Raw genomic sequence first — 14,430 nt, 5'->3', positions numbered from 1 at the left:
CTTCTGTCGGGTGTTCCTCCTGCGTGCCTCACAATAGAAGGCTCTTCTCAGTGAGCTAGTCTTTGTCATTATTTTTCCCTCTTCCTGCCTCTGACTAAGAAACATTCACAACGAAAATGTATATCGTGTTCCGTCCAAACTGCTGCAAGAGGGTAAGAAGTTGGTTGAGATTAGCCTTTGCAGAGGTCCTCAGAGGTGGTGTTGAAGTGACATTTGGGTCAAAATCCATGTTTTACATTACAACAGCAAACTAAATAGAAACTTGATTCAAGCAGCCGCTGCTCCTTAAGAATTCATTCTAATAAAGTGATTGCCATGAATTTAGTGACAGCTACTACATCTCAGATGCAAATCACTTTAACTATTCTTTCTTCTCCAAATGAGGATCTGAAGAGGAGGACACTTTACCTTGTCTGTAAGCCGAGTTCTCGCGGTATTTGTGCATTCACAAACACACGAGAATCCATGTTTTCCTCTATTAACTGTGAGTCAAAAGGCAAACATGAAATTAACAAGGCCAATTACACAACTGAAAGAAAAACAAAATGAAATACAAAAGGAAAATCAATTAAATAACACCTAGAGGTCTGCTACATTTAGGTTAAAATTATTAAGTAATTTGATTATTTTGGTCAATTTATTCTTTTTTCTAGTTTTTCAATGCTGGTCAGAAACATCTTTTTATCTTCTGGAAGTGGAACCAGAAAGCAGTAACATGGATGCAGTGAACAAAAACATGCTCCTTGGTTTCACCCTCACAACCACAAAACGTGCTTACAGTAGGAAGAAAAGAACAGATAATTGCTTTTGAAGGGAAGTATTAATGTTCAATTTTGAGCAATCCAATTTTTATTTTGTTTTCAAATGTAAAGTTAGGCCCAGAAATATTTGGACAGTGACACAATCTTCATGAGTTGGGCTTTGCATGCCACCACTTGGAATTTTAAATGAAACGACTGCACAGAAGTGCAGACTTTAGGGTTTAATTCAAAGGGTTGGAAAATATATAAATTGTAGCTACTTTGATACAAATGATATAAATTGTAGCTACTTTGATACAAATGCTCATTTCAGGGGCTCAAATGTAATTGGACAAAGAAACATAACCCAAACTAAAAAGTTACTTTTGAATATTTTATGGAGAATCCTTTGCAGGCAATGACCGCCTGAAGTCTGAAACCCATGGACATCACCAAACGCTGGGTTTCCTCCTTTGTGATGCTTTGCCAAGCCTTTACTGCAGATGTCTTCAGTTGGTGTTTGTGGGGGGTTCTGCCTTAAATTTTGTCTTGAGCCAGTTAAAAGCAAGAACAATTGGGTTGAGATCTGGTGATTGACTCGGCCATTGCAGAATATTCCACTTCTTTGATTTAAAAAAGTCTGGGGTTGCTTAGTATGTTTTGGATCATTGTCCATCTGTACTGTGAAGCACCATCCAATCAACTTTGCTGCACTTGGCTGAATTTGAGCAGAAAATACATCCCTATATGCTTGTGCAAATTCTCAGTTATCCGGGTCATCACGACAGCGTAAATCGGAGGCAACCAGACTTTCCCCCAATCCTTTCTTTAAACGGTTTGACGCCTGTCTTGAGTGGAAGACATTATGTTAATCAAATTGTGCCAAACTAAAGGCACAAATTGACTGATCAGGCGCGCAGCAAGAAATAGTCAGGACCCTCCAACTGATGTCAACTGAACATGCATCCTTCATGGTTTCGCTTTAAAGTATACAGTCCTGACTTTTTCTGCAAAGAAGACTAAAGCACTTCTAAAAAGGTAAGATAGTGCTATATTTATTGATTTCCAGCACCTGTTCAGGTTTTTAAAAAGTTTAGTTCTGCAACAATTTAAAAGGAATATGCATTTTTTTCCCTTTACCCATACTATACTGCAAATGTTGTAAAAAAATGAACCAATTGATGTGCAGGTGGCACACGGGTAGCACACATAGCTCATGTACAGAGGCCTTAATCCTCAGGGTGACCCCGGTTTGACTCCAGTCTTCGGTTCTTTGCCACATATCTTCCCCCTCTCTCAGCCCCCCTTTCCTGTCAGCCTACTTTTGATAAAAGGATCACTAGTGCTATAAAAAAAAAATCTGTGATATCTGGCATTCAGGCCATGTCACTGTGGCTGTGTTGTTCAAATGGTGTGTACGTATGTCTTTGCACATGCATTTATTTAATCTTGTAAATAGACATCAGGGTATGTTGTTTATGTATTCTTTGCAGTTTCTTTTTTATTTGTTGGTTTATTAAATCATTTAAGTTATGACACTGATAGTTTGGTGCCAACCTTGTGACGCAGTAAATGGGAAGGGTTTTTATGGGAGGGCCTACCAGTAGCTTAAGTAGGCCCTGCTTGTGGCCATCAGTAATTCTTGCTGCAGTTCGTGTTAACAGAGCAGCAGAAGAGGGATCAGAGTTATGAATAATCTTGGTCTTAACTCTATTCACTGATTATTTGCACATTTGGGGTCTGTTTCATTTGATCCGTTCATTCAGGTCTATCTAGAAACAAAATGTTTTACAAGAACAAAGCAGACAGCAGTAATGGACTCAGGAAGGTGGTGTTTTTGTTGTAGCAAACAGAATTTCTGTAGATGAGTGACAATCAGAGCAAGGTGTATTTTCGACAGAAATCTGTAAAACAATCACATAGCCGTTTGTTTATTTAGACTTGGCAATGTTGAACGTAAATGTGAATGGAGTTTAAACAGACGTGATTCTCCTCAAATAAGGCAGTCTCGATATGTTGAAACAATAACGGGAGAAGAGTTGTGTTTTAACCCCCTAACTGAACAATAAAGTGTCAACACTCCTCTTTCACTTTTTAGGCAAGGCAAGTTTATTTATTTAGCACTTTTTAGTAACAAGACAGTTCAAATTGCTGTACATGGACAGAAAAACATTACAGACAAGAAAAACAAAGGAATAAGCTAAGTAAACCATTTAACAAAAGTAAAACATCTCTGCTTTCATGCCTAGTCGGTTAAAAATTAGATGGAGTTTACTAGATCCGCTTTAACGAGTCTAGCAGCCTGAATGACAGCGTAGAAAGGAAATTATTCACGTAATCATTGTGCTAATACACGCCTGCTAGTGGGCCAAATCTTTCTTGAAATGCTGTTGGGGGGTAACCTGACTCTAGCCAGATGGATTTCGCTCCGCCTAGCTCCACTCACATCCATCTGGGACATCTCCATAGGAATTGCCTTTTTTGAAGGCTGGGCCTTATCAAAAATCCTTGCATATGATTGGATAAGCCACTTCTCTGTCATCTTTATTGACGTGTTATTTCAACCACTCACACCCAAGCCAACACGTGACGCTGAGAGAGTGACGCAGGAAAAAACAAAACTTTTTTTTTTTTTTTTAATGTGTTTGCGGCTCTAGTGGCACGCGTTTTATTGACAGTGAGCTGACAGGAAGAGGGGGGAAGACAGGCGGCAAAGCGCCACGGGTCGGAGTCGATCCCGGGCCGACCGCGATGAGGACTAAAGGCCTCCTAATTTGGTTTGCGCTAATCGCTCCGCCGTGGACGCGTCCGCCACGGTTGCGCCCCGGAAAACAAAACTTGCCAAACCCGGTCGGGAGAAGGGCGAAAACATTGTTTCCATCAACTAAAGCCTTCGGAGCCGTTCTCTGATGTTCTTTTAATGAAACAATATTAGGTAGATTGGACAACACAGAAGAAATAGCAGCATCAATGTTAACGCTTGCTTCCTCCATGCGAGCCACCGTTGTTTGAATCAAAACAGTCTAACGTCACGGTCGCTTCTCCACTACATCACATCTATGAAACTCCAGCTCTGCGTCCTGATTGGCTAGACGGGGGCTGCAAATGGCCACCGGGCTGCACTTTGGACATGCCTGGTCCAGTGGTTTCAACTTCAAAATGCTCAAAAATCAAAATTAAATGATGGCTTGATTGATCATCAGTTTAGTTTAGTTTAGTTTTAATCACTCCAAGTATTTTAGCTTTGGAACTGGAGATCATCAAATGTAGGGCAATCTTTTTAAATAGCCTTGATAGCTGCAGTCTGAATAGTGCAGTCCATAAGGAAGGAGGATTGATAAGGAGCCGGTCTGTTTCCTATCATAGTTCCTTTAGCAAAGGGAGATCACTATGTTCTTCACTGGCACTAAGGAGCTACTGAGGAATCCAAGAATCTTCTGCATGATATGACGTATAAGCACTGCCCACCACATGGAAATTAACGAAAATGTCTGGAGAGAAGAGACACTATGTTCTTCTTTGGAAGACTGTAGGCCATCCATGTGTACTTCCTCTGCATAATGACGTATGTGTTAAAGGCTGCCCGAAATCGGCACAGCAGTCAGAAGCTTTTTTCTTCCCCACGACAGAGTTCTTACTGTTGACCTCATAAAATATCAAGGAGCTAGAAGCTATAATTACAACATTTCAGACACATCCCTAGTAGGGGAGACCGGGGCTAGTTGTCACACTTTTGACACTTTTACATAAATATTGGAATCAAAACACCATATATAAAAACATATGTACCAGATGAAAGACCAAAGTCTCTATATATTTTGTATTCGGGTATATTTCATATCTTATTTCTGCGCAGAGTTATAAGCGATCTAATGGAGATTGTCACCATGTGACAAGTTGCCCCTCCAAAGGGTAAGTTGTCACACTGGGTTTTGCAACCAATAAAATAAGGGCAAAATTAATTTTGTTGTAATTTTTTAATGTTAAGTGAATAAATGACAATAACTCACTTTTACTACTTATGAAATAACATGAAATAATATGCAACATGCATTACGAAACTGACACTTAAACTTTGAATACAAACAAAAGAATATCTCACGAGTCAGACTCCTTATCTGAGTTGCAGTTTTGCCATAGCTTATGTAGATTGAATTGCCAGGAGCACATGCATCATGTGAAATAACATGAAAAAAAAATATTCTGAAACATTGATTGATAGCTGTCTGACCCTGAATTTCTGCTAGTGTGAATGTTTTACAGTATCACCCCAAAGTACGGTAATTGACATTAAAGTCCTTTGCTGTACTCCTGATCGACTTGTGATCTAGGGTCGCCTGCCTGACTGTCCTCAGCATCACGTCAGGTGCATGCACAGCCATGCTCTGTTTTGCTTTTATAACTCCTGACCATCTTCTTTCTCACTTTGTCCTCTCTTTTAAATCACTCTATTTTCTGTAAAAATGATGTAAAATTTTTATTAGGATGTATTGATTTAAATTATTTTTGAAAATTATAAAATTGGGGTAAGTTGATACATGTGACAACTTACCCCAAAATGACTGTGACAAGTTGCCCCAAATGACCATGTTTGCTAATGCTAGCTCTATCTTAACATTAGGCTAAATCAGAACAATGACTGAGGTATGACTGGATGCCTTAATATCTACTTTAACAAGTCCATATGTATAACTGCTAGAATTTCTATCTGAATGAAGGTTATTTAATTGCAATGTGACAACTTACCCGTGTGACAACTAGCCCCGGTCTCCCCTACTGCTGTGTATAACTTTGTTGCTGACTGATTCAGCGTGAGCGTGTTATGGCATGAACGGCAATCGTACTGAAAGCGGTGCTGTGTCACTTACTTGCATACTACACTAAAGGACTGATAGGCAAGACAGATGTAATTTGGGAAAGATAATACAGGGATCTATTTAATGGATTTATTTCCTGGCAGCACCGGCATTAATTTGAAATATAGGAGCACCCTGTGATTGGCTTCACAGATGGGTCCCCTCTCTTGTGGGAAGTACTGTGCTACTTTGTTCACAGTGTAAACAAACAAAGCAGGCAGTGATACATTTTTGATCCAAAATTCATATTTAGAAAGTACCTTTTCCATTTTTCATCTGAGCTGGCTGACTTCCGGTTGCTAGAACTTCAAAATAAGGTAAGGAGAGAGCCTGAAATGGTTCTTTGTTTTTCCTGTTTTAACTGTAAAGAAACAAAATAGGTAGTTAGCTGTCATATTATCATAACCACACTATGAAGCGGAGTTTTCCCTATCTAGCTTAAATTTGTGTTATTAATATTACTAATTTTATTTTTAATATTACAATTTACAGTTACAATATTAATATTACAATAATTTTTACAGTTTCAGTTTCAGTGAGACACAAGTTCTCAATTACAAGAAAGTATCTACAAAGTGTTTGAGACAAAAAAGACTCTCAAATGTACAACAGTTTCAAGCTCATCTTTCATCTGGGACTCATAATAACTCACATTTACAATAAACACATACTGACAGAAACTTACAAGCGCTTCACAATACTTCTTTTTAATTGCAGTTGGCAAACAGCTACATCACATTAAAGAAATTGACTTGAGAATTATATAGCGATGTAATTTGGTCAGTGGTGGATGATTTGAATATTTTCTCCTTTATTTGATAGTCCTGTTATGTTTTAGGTACATTTTATTAAACACAGACTGATTCTTTCCTTAAACAATCAAAAATATGACTGTTAGGTTGATTGGTCTTAATTGCCTTTAGGTTTGAGGGTTTGTGCATGGTTGGTTGTCCTGAAGATTGATGGGTGGATGAATGAATGAATGAATGAACGAATGAATGAAAAACTAGAGGAATGATCTAATAAATACTTTAGATTCATATATAAACATTTGGGCAAAATAAAAGCGCTGGGATTTAATTGTTTCAGAACACACGGCTTCTTTTCTATTATTTACTCTTTAGTCTCCTTTGACTTGTTTTTATTTTCTTGTGTTTGGCAAGGCACTGCTATCAACAGGATGTCTGACTACTTATATCTTGATGAAGCATTTGATGTGTCTGTAATAAACGATATCACAAGATTCTGTATTCTGTAATAGATCTAGAGTTTTTTCATCTTTTCAGCTGCTATCCCAGCCATCCTAAACAGTTGAGAAAACAAGTAAATAATTCTAAATCAAAAAAGCAAGAAAATAGCAGCAACCTTCAAGGCTGAAAACAGAAGCTAACATAGATGTTCCCCGACTGTATGGAGACAAATTTCTGCCAAAACGTTGCACACAAAAAAAAGTTTTGCACACAAATAAAACTTGTTTGCACACAAAAAGATTTGTTTCACACAAAAAAAATTGTTTTGCAAACTGTTCGCCAACCTTGCACTCAAAATATCATTTATAAGTTTTCCTCGAGCACAAAACGGTCTCTGCTCGCACAAAACAGCCTCTGCTCGAGTACGAAACAATCCCACTACCGCTGCGGTAAATTTGTGCCAAAAGTCACGTGATGCATTGAGTTGTTGTTGTTGTTCAGACTTCCCGACAGCAGGGGGCGCACCCGAAAGAAACTGAAACGCGCCGGTTTGGCTGAAGAAGAAAAACGTGATATCACAGCTAACAGCATTAGCACCCCACAGGTAACTTTCAAAGCTTTCCCGGTGAAAAAGTAATAGCTCACTATGGTGATAGATCATGTAAGATTTCAGTTAAAGGCACTGTTTAGTTTTAAAAATGCTGTGCAACGGACTTTTGAAAAATAACGTATTTAAACCATGATTTAACTCTCCTTTCAGAATTCAACGTGTTTGGAGAGACGTGTGGTGCGCAGGAACAAACATATACAACAATGTGCTGCACTCAGGAGAGGACAACAGTTTGCTTGAGCTGTCAAACATGTTGGATAACTTCTGTTGTCACTATTTATTTACCCCAAGACTACAACTAAGTTTTCACACCATCAGCAGTGGCTGAGATGACCATTCACTCAGAACTGAGGGGAATCTAACACTCAAGTCAGTTATGGGAGATGGGAAGCATCCAGCATGCTGTGGTAGAACCAGAAATCACAGAGGTAAGATGGATTTTTTTTGTGCGTGCTATTATACAGTTTCTCACAATGCATATATTTCAAACCAGAAATTAATTTATCTGATCATTCCAATACAACAAAACATCAAAAACATCAGAGAGGGGGCATTGAAACTGTTTTCTTTGAAATGTGTTTATTATTAAAATAATTAATGGATTTTGGAGTCTTTTTTTCAATCCTTAGCTCCATGAATTAAATTATATTCAGTAAGTTGTAGCAACAGAATCATGGCCTCTTTTTTATTCTCTATATATCTCCATCTTTCTTGCAGGGACTCTGCCTGCCTCATATTGACAGTGGACTGCTGGATGACCCACACTGTGGGGTCACTATTCCTGAAACTGGCAATGTGTTGAGCCCCGAACAACTGGTAGCACTGAGGGCAGCCATGGATGCACTGGGACATTCTGAATCACACGGTTTAGATATATATATATATATATATATATATATATATATATATAAATGTTGCTACTGTCCAGTATGACCAACACTTTACGAGTTTAATCTTATTTTGGTTACCATTGTTGCAAAAGGTTTTCAAGTAATAAAATCTAGCCAGGAAAATGTAACTAAGTTAGTGTATTCACTGAATAAAAATGTAGAATTGCTAGGATTGTGATAGTAAATGTGTAAGGTACTGTATAAACCTTTTGAAAATGCTGAGGTTATTGAAAAAAAGGGGCACATGACCCCTTTTTTTTACTAAAACTGAGGATGCAAACATTGTGAGACAATTAAACAGTCCTTTATTTTCCACATTGCATAATAAACATACCCTTTGATAAACTCTTCATTTCCAATTCTTACCAATATTAATCAAAGTGAATACACCTTTTTCACAAGGATTGCTTTTATTGTTGAAATTAAGACTGAAAGAACTCCATTAATTCTCCAGGTTTTTCCCAGTAAACAATCCATATATTAACAATAAAACGGGCTGTATTAAAAAAACTGGCTGATGAAATGGATGAAGCCAAAAACAGGACTATGAAAAACAATTTCTGCATGTAAGACTGTCAGGAAATTTAGAACCTCAAACCTGGCCTTTTTTTTCCTAACTTTTTTTTTTTTTTAGCCTAAAGGGCTCCACTAAGAGCTATGAAGGACATGCTGCAACAGTTACTGATCAAAGTAGTTAATACTGGGAACTAAAACGGTTACATATTAAGTTATTTTTTAACAAGCCCAACTCCTCATGTGTTTAAAGATTCCACCAAATCCTGAATTGTTCAAGTCTTGGTAGTCTCGTGATGGAAGTCGACCTGGTAGACTACCAGAGTTTATGTAGGAGCCTTCCATCCAGCCCAGAACTTTGATGGCCTTCACCTCATCAGTGGGTGCTGGAAAACAGATATGTGTTATTGTTATGTAAAGGATAATACTGTTAAAGAAAAAAATAAATCACCACTTCGATGAAAACAAACTTTTCAAGAAAATATCTGCTCATGTGGCTAATTCCAGCTGTGGTTTTTGCCATGGCCAAACCAATTTTATTAAGTGCACAACACATATTTGCAATTGGGCACAGATGACCTCATTTTTACTTTGAAGAAATTAAGGAGTTAGAAAGGTAGTGAGATATGATCTAGATCTGCTGCTATATGCTTTACTTGTAACATTCATATTTATGTTAGAAAACGCAATTTTTAATTAATTTCCTTACCAATTTTCATATAATCAATATCCACTCGTTGCAATTATTTTAAATTCATTAAGAATTCGTTTTGCACATAAGCATACATGCATTGGTTTGACAGTTTTAGGATAAATTACCAAATCCAAACACCAATTTAGATTTACACCAATAAGAACAATAGACAGTCATTTGAAAACAACACAAAAACCACATGATAATCTGTTAACAATGCATTTATCTGGGTATCCACTCAGGTACTATTTATTTGACACAGCACAGTAAAAGCAGAAGCCAACCACAGTGGCTGCATTACAAAGCAAAAGTTGTTTTAGCATGGCGTTCAACCTAAGGCAAGCTTTCATGTTATTTGCTCTAAAAAGTAACATGGTCCCTTACTGTAACATAGCAGGGCCTTTAACTGAAATCTTACATGATCTATCACCATAGTGAGCTATTACTTTTTCACCGGGAAAGCTTTGAAAGTTACCTGTGGGGTGCTAATGCTGTTAGCTGTGATATCACGTTTTTCTTCTTCAGCCAAACCGGCGCGTTTCAGTTTCTTTCGGGTGCGCCCCCTGCTGTCGGGAAGTCTGAACAACAACAACTCAATGCATCACGTGACTTTTGGCACAAATTTACCGCAGCGGTAGTGGGATTGTTTCGTACTCGAGCAGAGGCTGTTTTGTGCGAGCAGAGATTGTTTTGTGCTCGAGGAAAACTTATAAATGATATTTTGAGTGCCAGGTTGGCGAACAGTTTGCAAAACATTTTTTTTGTGTGAAACAAATCTTTTTGTGTGCAAACAAGTTTTGTTTGTGTGCAAAACTTTTTTTTGTGTGCAACGTTTTGGCAGAAATTTGTCTCCATACGACTGCAGATTCTTAAATTCACTTGTTTCAAAAATGAGTCCACCAAAAAAAGACTAAAATACTTTTATTTAGGAAGAGAAAATTAAAAACACATGGGAATATTCAAGGAAATTGGGTTTGTATCGAAAGGGGAAATGAAGACAGTCATTGATGGCAAACATATCAGAAAGGCACACATAAAACAATCATTCTAAAGTACCTAAAGGCATTGCAATACTAAATAAAGTCAAGGAAACATTACGTTGTACGTCACTCCATATCTGCTGTTCACTGGTTTCACATTATTTGAATTATTTTTCAGAAGTCTAGGGAAAAAACTCCAAAGGTACAGTGTACTAATTTTTATTCTTCACAAAAATCTGTTTTTTTTATTTGAAATATGGGTTATAAGGATCATACAAAATCTTACTAATGCACTGTTTTGTTTTGAAATATTGAAATGTCCACGTTTAGCGTAATTGAAAACAGCTGAAATTGTGTACACAGCAAGAAATAATCAGTTACCTTGAAATATTCAGATGTTTTCTGTCAAGGAAGGAAACTATAGTTTAAAGGCTCTATACAACTTTAAGCATTCATTTGTATCCCTGAAGAGAAAAGGGGTTTGTGTTACTGTAAATTGACCTTCAATTTAGTACCTGTGCATTCATTGCTGTAGCAACAGTTCCATATGGGTTACCTTTCCTCGTGGCTTCCCTTGGGCTTCAGTCGGTGTGGATTGGGGGGAAGCTGATGTGTGCAGGGTTAAAATGCTCTTAACATTTTAGCGAGAGCAGAGAAGATGCTTCATACCTGAATCCACTGTGACAGCGTTGCTCCAGGGCATAGGGCTGTGCAGTCCGATCAGCCTCTTTTTTCTGTTTGTCTGACATCTCTTGTCATCTTTCCCACACCAAAGATCTATTCACCTGCCACAACTCTCAGGATGCAGCACCATATTTTAAGGTGAGTGGGGTTATGCCAGAAGGATCTCAAAGGCTGTGGTGCTCTAAATAATGCAGTGCACCACTCTTATGTAACTTCTTGCCCATACATTTTCTTTGCTTCCTGCTCTCACATTTATTTAAACTTAGAAATCCTTCTGGACACATTTTTAACATTCTATTTCTTCCACAAAGATATATGTGGATCAGCTTTTAAAAGGATTTACTGTCACAAATATAACTGAGATAAGAATAGAAGAAATACACATTTTCTCACAATGGGGCAAAGAACACATAGAGTTACACACTAGATCAGTATGAATAACAAGCTAACTTAAAGTTTAGTTCTAAAGAAAAAAGGAATGAAGGTACCAGGCAAAAAAATGAAAATATGCAATCATTAAAAATATGGCATATTCAGATAAATGTACTCAGTATTATTAATTGTAATTCAAAATGTTCTATTTTTAACAAAAGCATAACATTTACGTTTTTTAAAGCAGAGACTTTTAAACCACAGATGTGGTCTTCTTTGTACCAATAATTTTACAACACCAGAAGAAATAAAGTACATGAACTAGAGCCTTCTCATTTTTTATGTGAAAGCTTGTGCCTTCTGAAAGCTGAAGTTGCAGGGTATTTTTTGTTTGCTTTGGCGCTTTCTAAACACTCCACTCAAGAGAGGCAACACACATGCTGGCTTGCTTTTTCACCACCCTTGTAGGAAACAATATTTCTCTTTACTGTATTGAGTGAACATGTGCAGATCACTTAATACTAAATAACTTTATTGAACACGCTTTACATGACATCTCCCCATTAAAATAATTATGTCCAACTTTCAAAGTTCCTCCCTTTCTTTGAAGAACACAAATGGGAACGCGAATTGGAACGATGCAGACATCACCACTAAACTAAAAAGAGAGGACGCAGAGATTATTCTGTTCCATATGCCTTTCATCACTAAAATTATTTTTGACTTTACCACTCGTCCACTCCTGGTGACAACAGGACCTCCAGAAGTTTCTGCTGCTGAGCGCAACTTGTTCGAGGGGGTGGTTTCCACTAGATCTTCCTTGTTCACCAGCTAGATGGTTTTACGTCTCAGTGCATCACCTCGAGATGTAGGACTCCTTGGCTTCTCTGTCATCAGTTCTTACAATTTCAATGTCAGGCCAAGCTAGTCTTAGGTTTTCCTAGAAGTTGGCTGGGTTGTGCGTAAGCTCCACCCCATCAGAAGCTTGGCAGGACTTTCCCTTGTTGGCTCTGTTGGAGTAGTAGTAATTACAATGGTAGTAACTGTGGGAGTTTGGGACACTTTTTCCTTCTGTGTGGTAGTCTTCTTCTTCCTCCACTAGATGGCGTCCAGTGAGCATGGTGTCTGGGTGAGACACAGGTGTTCTCCATCAAGACCTCATTCAGTGTTGCCAAGACCGCTTATTATAAGCGACTTTAGGCTTCTTCTTTTCTAAAGTCGATTGTAGATTTCATGAGTCACGGGCTGCGGTTTTTTTGGGCTTGTTTCTGAAAGTGAAGTTGCTTATTTGGGCTCTAAAATAAGTCACGGAAACACGTAAACACGTTAGAGACCTGCTTGCACTGCCACGCTGTGCAAGCGCGGCAGTGCAAGCAGTACTCAGCCAGTACTGGCTGAAATATCCCTCCGTATCTCCACATTCGCACACTCCTACTGATAATTTAGTGTACTGGCCTGCTCCTGCTTAGCTCTGAAGGCCCATTTTTACCCCTTCCAAAAAAAGGTAAAAAACAAATGACCATGACCTGGATGACTGAGAATCTTCACCAGCATTTTTACCCCTTTTTAAGATTTGACTTACAGGGCAGTCAAACTTTTTTAAAGTAGCAGGCCACACACTATCATGTAGGAGGGTGCACTTTTGCCCAGGGGTCGACTGGAACAAAAAATCAGCCCTGGTATTTTGGATTAGACTGGCCCACCACATTTTTTTTTTCTTGATAGCGAAGCCGGTGAGGCTGCAGCGAGCTTGGCCTCCCCTGGGATTGCGCAATCCCGTGTTAACTGCGCTGGCTTCCATCTTCCTGTCTCTAGATTCAGTTGTTCAAACAGTTATGAACTGATTTTCCACAATTTAATACAGGACTGTTTTAGAAAATTAGAATATTGTGATAAAGTTCTTTATTTTCTGTAATGCAATTAAAAAACATGAAATGTCATACATTCTGGATTCATTACAAATCAACTGAACTATCGCAAGCCTTTTATTGTTTTAATATCGCTGATTATGGCGTACAGCTGAAGAAAACTCAAAAATCCTATCTCAAAATATTAGAATATTTCCTCAGACTAAGTAAAAAAAAAAATTATAACAGCAAAACAAAATCAAACATTTGAAAATGTCCATTAATGCACTCAGTACTTGGTTGGGAATCCTTTTGCACAGATTACTGCATCAATGCGGCGTGGCATGGAGGCAATCAGCCTGTGGCATTGCTGAGGTGTTATGGATGCCCAGGATGCTTCAATAGCGGCCTTTAGCTCATTTGCATTGTTGGGTCTGGTGTCTTTCAGCTTCCTATTCACAATACCCCACAAATTCTCGATGGGGTTCAGGTCAGGGGAATTGGCAGGCCAATCAAGGACAGTAATGCCATGGTCAGTACACCAGTTACTGTGAGAATCTTATGTCGTCTCCTAACCACTACCATACTTGTGATTTAGTTTACTGAACCAAGCTGAGTGTTTTTCAAGGCTCAGGAAACCCTGCAGTGTTTCGAGTTAATTAGACGATTCAAGTGATTAGTTGAATAGCCTACTAGTATACTTTTTCATGATATTCTAATATTTTGAGATAGGATATTTGAGTTTTCTTCAGCTGTACACCATAATCAGCAATATTAAAACAATAAAAGGCTTGCAATATTTCAGTTGATTTGTAATGAATCCAGAATGTATGACATTGCATGTTTTTAATTGCATTACAGAAAATAAAGAACTAATATCACAATATTATAATTTTCTGAGACAGTCCTGTATATGATGTCTATGGATCGTGCTACCGGTACGGATCAGGTAGTGACAACTGAGCTATATTTATATATAGGAACAGTCTGTTACTGGTACAGATGGAAACAAGATGGAACATATATATATGTTCCATCTTTTTAAGGGAGCTGG

Source organism: Fundulus heteroclitus, chromosome 4 (assembly GCF_011125445.2).
Source record: "Fundulus heteroclitus isolate FHET01 chromosome 4, MU-UCD_Fhet_4.1, whole genome shotgun sequence".
NCBI lineage: Eukaryota > Metazoa > Chordata > Actinopteri > Cyprinodontiformes > Fundulidae > Fundulus > Fundulus heteroclitus.
This window is presented reverse-complemented; position numbering follows the sequence as displayed.